Below are 5,923 nucleotides of genomic sequence, written 5' to 3'. Positions count from 1 at the left end.
GGAATTGCAGGATCAAATGGTAGGTCTACTTTTAGTTCCTTGAGTGTTCTCCAAACTTCTTCCCAAAATGGTCGTATTAGCTTGCATTCCCACCCGCAGTGTAGAAGTGTTCCCTTCTTTCCACATCCACACCAACATCTGTAGTTTGGGGATTTTGTGTTGCACGCTAATCTTACTGGAATTAGATGATATCTCAAAGTGCTTTTGATTTGCATTTCTCTGATGATTAAGGATGATGACTATTTTTCATGTATTTGTAGGCCATGCACTTGTCTTCATCAAAGAAGTTTCTGTTCAAGTCTCTTGCCCAGATAGAAATGGGGTTATTTGTTCCTTTCTTATTTATTAGTTTGAGTTCTTTATAGATTATAGTTATCAGACCTTTGTCAGAAGCATAACATACAAAAATCTTCTCCCTTTCTGAAGGCTGTCTGTTTGTTTTACTTTACTGTGCAAAAGCTTTTAGTTTGATCAGATACCAGTAATGTATTTTTGGTATTGCTTCAATTGCCCAGGAGGTCCTCCTCATAAAGTATTCTCCCAGGCCAATTTCTTCAAGTGTTTCCCCTGCACTCTCTTCTAGTATTTTTATAGTTTCATGTCTTAAGTTTAAATCTTCTGTCCAGTGAGAATCAATTTTTATTAATGGTGAAAGGCAGGGGTCCAGCTTCAGTCTTCTACAGGTTGCCAGCCAGTTCACCTAGCACCATTTATTAAATAGGGAGTCTTTCCCCCACTGAATATTTTTGATAGGCTCATCGAAGATCAAATGACGATAAGCAGCTGGGTAAAAAGAAATGAAGTAAGATCAGGAAACTACCATTAAGATTACAATTCAGTAAGATTACTGCTGAACACATATACAATTGATTTTGTTTGGGGTTAAAACATAAGGCAGCCAGGTTGTCTGCTCTTGGTGACCCATTCTCCCTAAACCAAAACCAGTGATTATAATGTTAATGAGGGGAGAGGAGCAGAGCGCAGCAGCCCCCAGTGCCTCGACATGTGTTTAAGCTTCCAGCTGCGACCCAGGCCTGGTCCTCCAGTTTATTCTTTTGTGAAAACTAGAATGTTTCTGCATTTCTGCAGGCCTAGGCAAGTCCTCAGAGAAAAAGAATTCCATCTCAGAGCCATTTTCCAAGGGGAGCACATGAAGCTAAACTGCCTTGTCTTAGCGTGGGGTACTGTACTGCTACATATCATTGGTTTTTTTTTTTTTTTTTTCTGGCATATAGGGCCGGTGCCCTACTCCTCTGAGCCACAAGGGCTGCCCTGTTTTGTTTTTTTTTAGCTGCCCTGAGCTGAGTTCAAACCCTCCAGCCTCGGTGTACATGGCCAGCCCCCTACCCACTGAGCTATGGGTTTTGCTTGATGGTGGAAACCAATACTGGAGCTGTGAGAGGCACTGCCACACCTCGAAGGCCAGACCAATGTGACCTCCCTGGGAGGTCTGAGGACCCTGGGAGAAATTCCGCCATTTATTTCTTACTATATGTGGCAGAGGGTGGGTGGGAGGCAGGCAGTGGAGAGGGAGGGGATGGGGTATTGTTTCAGGGAAGGATATGAATGTGGAGGGCAATGAGAATGAGTGACTGATGGGAGGTTATAGACAGAAGAGTGCTAGCCCAGAGAAACTTCCTGGGCATTCTGATCAGGAAGTTTCTCTTACTTCCTTCTCCTCTCATCCATTTTTTTTCTGGCTAGTTTCACACATGGAGGCCTATACCTCCCTGATCTAAGCCCCAGCCACCCAAGTGAGCCACACTTGCCTGTGCACCCACAGGAAGTAAGAGATTCAGTTAGAGAAGGGAGGGATTGTAGGAGAGGGGTTAGAGAGGAGCAGCAGGGGTTGTGGAAGGGTATCAGGAGAAGCCCATGGTACTCACACTAGGAGAAACTGAGAGAGTTCACAGGATGAACAGAGGGAAGGAAATCTATCAGAGTAGGAGAAATGCCTGGATATTGGTGATTGCCTACCATTTGCCTAATTTTTTTTGTCAATTTTTTTTAGAGACAGAGTCTTACTCTGTCATCCTCAGTAGAGTACTGTAGCATCACAGCTCACAACAACCTCCAGCTCTTGGGCTTAGGTGATTCTCTTGCCTCAGCCTCCCCAGAAGCTGGGACTATAGGCGCCCACCACAACGCCTGCCTATTTTTTGGTTGCAGTTTGGCTGGGGCTGGGTTTGAACCTACCACCCTTGGTATATGGGGCCAGTGCCCTATTCACTGAGCCATTTTTGACAGTAATAATTGAGATCAGTGAGAATTGAGAAATTGAAGGTGCTATGTTGAGGCCACTGCAAGCCACTGTCAAGCTTGTACGTAGTAGGCCAAGCAGTATTACTGAAAAAAATGAAACGTTTTGGTTTGAGGTCAGGATAGAGCTTTAGAGGCTTGAGATGGGTCAAATGGCAATTTAGAGGTAAAGAAGGGGGAATCCATGACTCAGGAGGTAAAAGGCAGCTTAGAGGTAAACAAGGGGGAATCTGTGACTGAGCAGTGCCCATATCGAAAACTGGAGGTAGGAAAAGAAATTAGATTAAAGGGAGAATGTAGACTGGGCTGGGTGGCTCACGCCTGTAATTCCAGCACTTAGGAAGCCAAGGTGGGTGGATTGCCTGACCTCAGGGGTTGAGACCAGCCTGAGCAAGAATAAGGCCCCATCTCTAAAAAATAGCCAGGCATTGTGACAGGCGCCTGTGATTCCAGCTGCTTGGGAAGCTGAGGCAAGAGAATTGTTTGAGCCTAAGAGTTTGAGGTTGCTGTGAGCTAAGACACCCCGGCACTCTACCAAGGGTGACCAAGTGAGACTCTGTCTCAAATAAATAAATAAATAGGGAACGTAGGAGGAGGAAGTAGAAAGTCAGACTGGCAGGAAAAAATGGTGATCCAGACCTCCAGGAGGGCACTGGTCCGGTAAGCCTGGCTCACAGAACTTACCAAAAATTGTCCAGCCCACAGTAGAGCAATGGACCAATGAGCCTGGCTCATCAAGGTTGACGTCAGGAGATTACCCAGACTCTATGAGGATGACTTTGGTCAAAAGAGGGGCTGGCCTATGCACATTAACTTAACCAGCCAGATGAGTATAGGCTTATAGTAGAACACCAGAGGTGAAAAGCCAGGGAACCAGCCACAGCTCAAGCTACAGGAGAGCATTCCCAAACATGAGGCACTGGATGCACAGGCAAGTGTGGCTCACTTGGGTGGCTGGGGCTCAGATCAGGGAGGTATAGGCCTCCATGTGTGAAACCAGCCAGAAAAAAAAATGGATGAGAGGAGAAGGAAGTAAGAGATCCAGAGACGGAGGAAGAGGGAAAGAGGAAGTTAAGAGTAGAGGATGGAAAGAGGATTTTTTTTTTTTTTTGAGACAGAGTCTCACTATGTCACCCCAGTAGAGGACCGTGGCATTACAGCTCACAGCAACCTCAAACTCTTGGGCTTAAGCTATTCCCTTGCCTCAGCCTCCCAAGTAGGTACCCAGCTACTTTTTTTACAGGTACCCAGCTGTTTTTTTGTTGCAGCTATCATTGTTGTTTAGCAGGCCCAGGCTGGGTTTGAACTCTCCAGCCTTGGTGTATGTGGCCATGCCCTAGCCACTTAGCTACAAGCACTGAGCCAGAAGAGAATTTTTTAAAAGTTTGGAAAGGAGTTTTAGATGAATGTTCACCTCACCATTCAATGGATGCCATTTAGGCAGGGTCAGAGAGATTTCCTGAATTTTTTCATCTCGCTAGAAGAAGGGCCTGCTTAGCTGGGTCCAATGGGGTATACTTCAGCCTCCCAAAGGGGCTTCTCCCCATCCTGGGTTCCAGCATCAAATGAAAAGTTATGGAGCCAAAGATGAAAGATTATTTCAAGGACTGAGATGAAAGGAAAATGGAGGCCCAGTTTGTGCAATTAAAATGGCTTTATTCCACCTGGTTGCAGGTGGGGTGGCATCTCCAACCGAGAAGAAATCCACATGTGGGTAATGGTGAATGGGGGTTTTAAAGGTCAGGAAGGTGGGGGTGGGGACATTCCCTTTCCTGGGTTGGACATCTGTTGTAAGAGTGGGGGTTGGCTCATTTACCTTTCCCATGTGGGACATCTGATGGGAGAGGGTACGGGGTTGATTCCTTTAGGCAGGTCCACCCCATTTGGGCAGGGTTTGACTCTATCACTAGTCTTCGTCATTCATTCCTTAGATAAGTCCCTTCATCTATATATATTTAAGTTTCTATTTTTGAGACAGTCTTACTATGTCACCCTTGGTAGAGTGCCATGGAGTCACAGCTCACAGCAGCCTCAAACTCTTAGGCTTAAGCAGTTCTCTTGCCTCAGCCTCCCAAGTAGTTGGGACTACAGGCACCCACCACAACACTTGGCTATTTTTCTGTTGCAGTTGTCATTGTTGTTTAGCAGGCCATGGTGGATTTGAACCTGCCAGCCTTGGTGCACGTGGCCGCCCTGTAACCACTGTGCTACAGGCACTGAGCCAAGTTTTCTAATTTTTAAAGAACTATATACATCTAAATATTATTTTTATTTATGTCCATTGGTTTATAATTGTGAAAAGACTAAGAAGTATACTTTCTAAAAAGGTCTGAGTATCTAATATTCTTTTCCTATTTTTCAAAATATATGGTAAGAAAAGATAACCTGCACTTGTATGTTTATTGCAACACAATTCATAATCCCAAAGACACTGAATCAACCTAAGTGCCCTTTAACCAAGTACTACATACAGAAGATGTGGTATATACAGTATATTACATAAATACTATGTGAGATGTTCTGGCATAAAACCTGGGTTAAGGTCTGCAAGAAAGGAGAAGAGGCCAGTGTAGGGTGAAGGAAAGACTTCAATAGAGGGGGAAAGGAGAATGGAGACTGACCAGTTGTCACTTTAGCTCCCACAGGTGCAAAAGGCTTTTTTTAGCCTCATCAGTATAGCTGGAATGGGGCAGTAGCCCAGTGTACCATCCAGGGCTCTTCTCTAGTGTGAGTCATTTTATGGGCTTATCTTTAGGGTCTGGGTTATGGGAGTATCCTTAGAATCAGGATTATGTGTAGGGTTTTTCCAGAAACTATGGCCTTGAGGCACTACAGGAGTCTGTGGAGGGGAATGCTGGTTTCTGATCTGATTTCCTAAAATGGCTGGACTCTTGTCAGGGTTATGAGAACCCTCACACATAAAAAAGAACAAAATCATGTCTTTTTGCAGCAATTTGGTTGGAAATGGAGGCCATTATACTGAGTGAAGCAACACAAGAACAAAAAACTCAGACACCGCATGTTCTCATGTCTAAGTGGGAGCTAAGAAAAGTGGGATATTGTGTAGTCATACAGAGTGACATAATGGACTTTGGACACTCAGAAGAGGGAGGATGGGAGAGAGATGAGGGAAAAGTTACCAACTGGGTACAATGTGCACTATTCAGATAATGGGCACACCTACAACCCAGACTTTCCCACTATACAACATGGCTATGTAACAAAACCTCACTTTACCTCCTTTATTAAAGAAAAAAAATTTTAAAACCACAAATACATGCTAAAGTTAAGGAGACAGAATTAATTTACCTAAATTCACTTATTACAATATATTTATTATTTATTACTATTTATTGTATTTATATATTTATTATTCTATATTAATATATATTAATAGCTAAATATACAGCAACACATTTATGTTAAACTCTCAAATATGTTTGTAAAATTATATTTTTTGGAAAATACATCCTGACCTTCTGAATAGATTTGTGATTTGCCACATGTCGTTGTTGGGGCTCAGAGCACAATACCCCAGAAGGTGGCACCTTGGCGTGCTGAGTACTTTTAACTGAAGGAGACTGGAGGCCTCAGAAACAAGATCTTTTCAGGCCTGGCATGGTGCCTGTAATCTTAGCACTCTGGGAGGCCAAGGCATGTGGAT

The sequence above is a fragment of the Otolemur garnettii genome, unplaced genomic scaffold (assembly GCF_000181295.1).
Source record: "Otolemur garnettii isolate 467f Iridium unplaced genomic scaffold, OtoGar3 scaffold00012, whole genome shotgun sequence".
Lineage (NCBI taxonomy): Eukaryota > Metazoa > Chordata > Mammalia > Primates > Galagidae > Otolemur > Otolemur garnettii.
The sequence above is the reverse complement of the archived record's forward strand: the minus strand, read 5'-3'. Positions refer to the sequence as shown.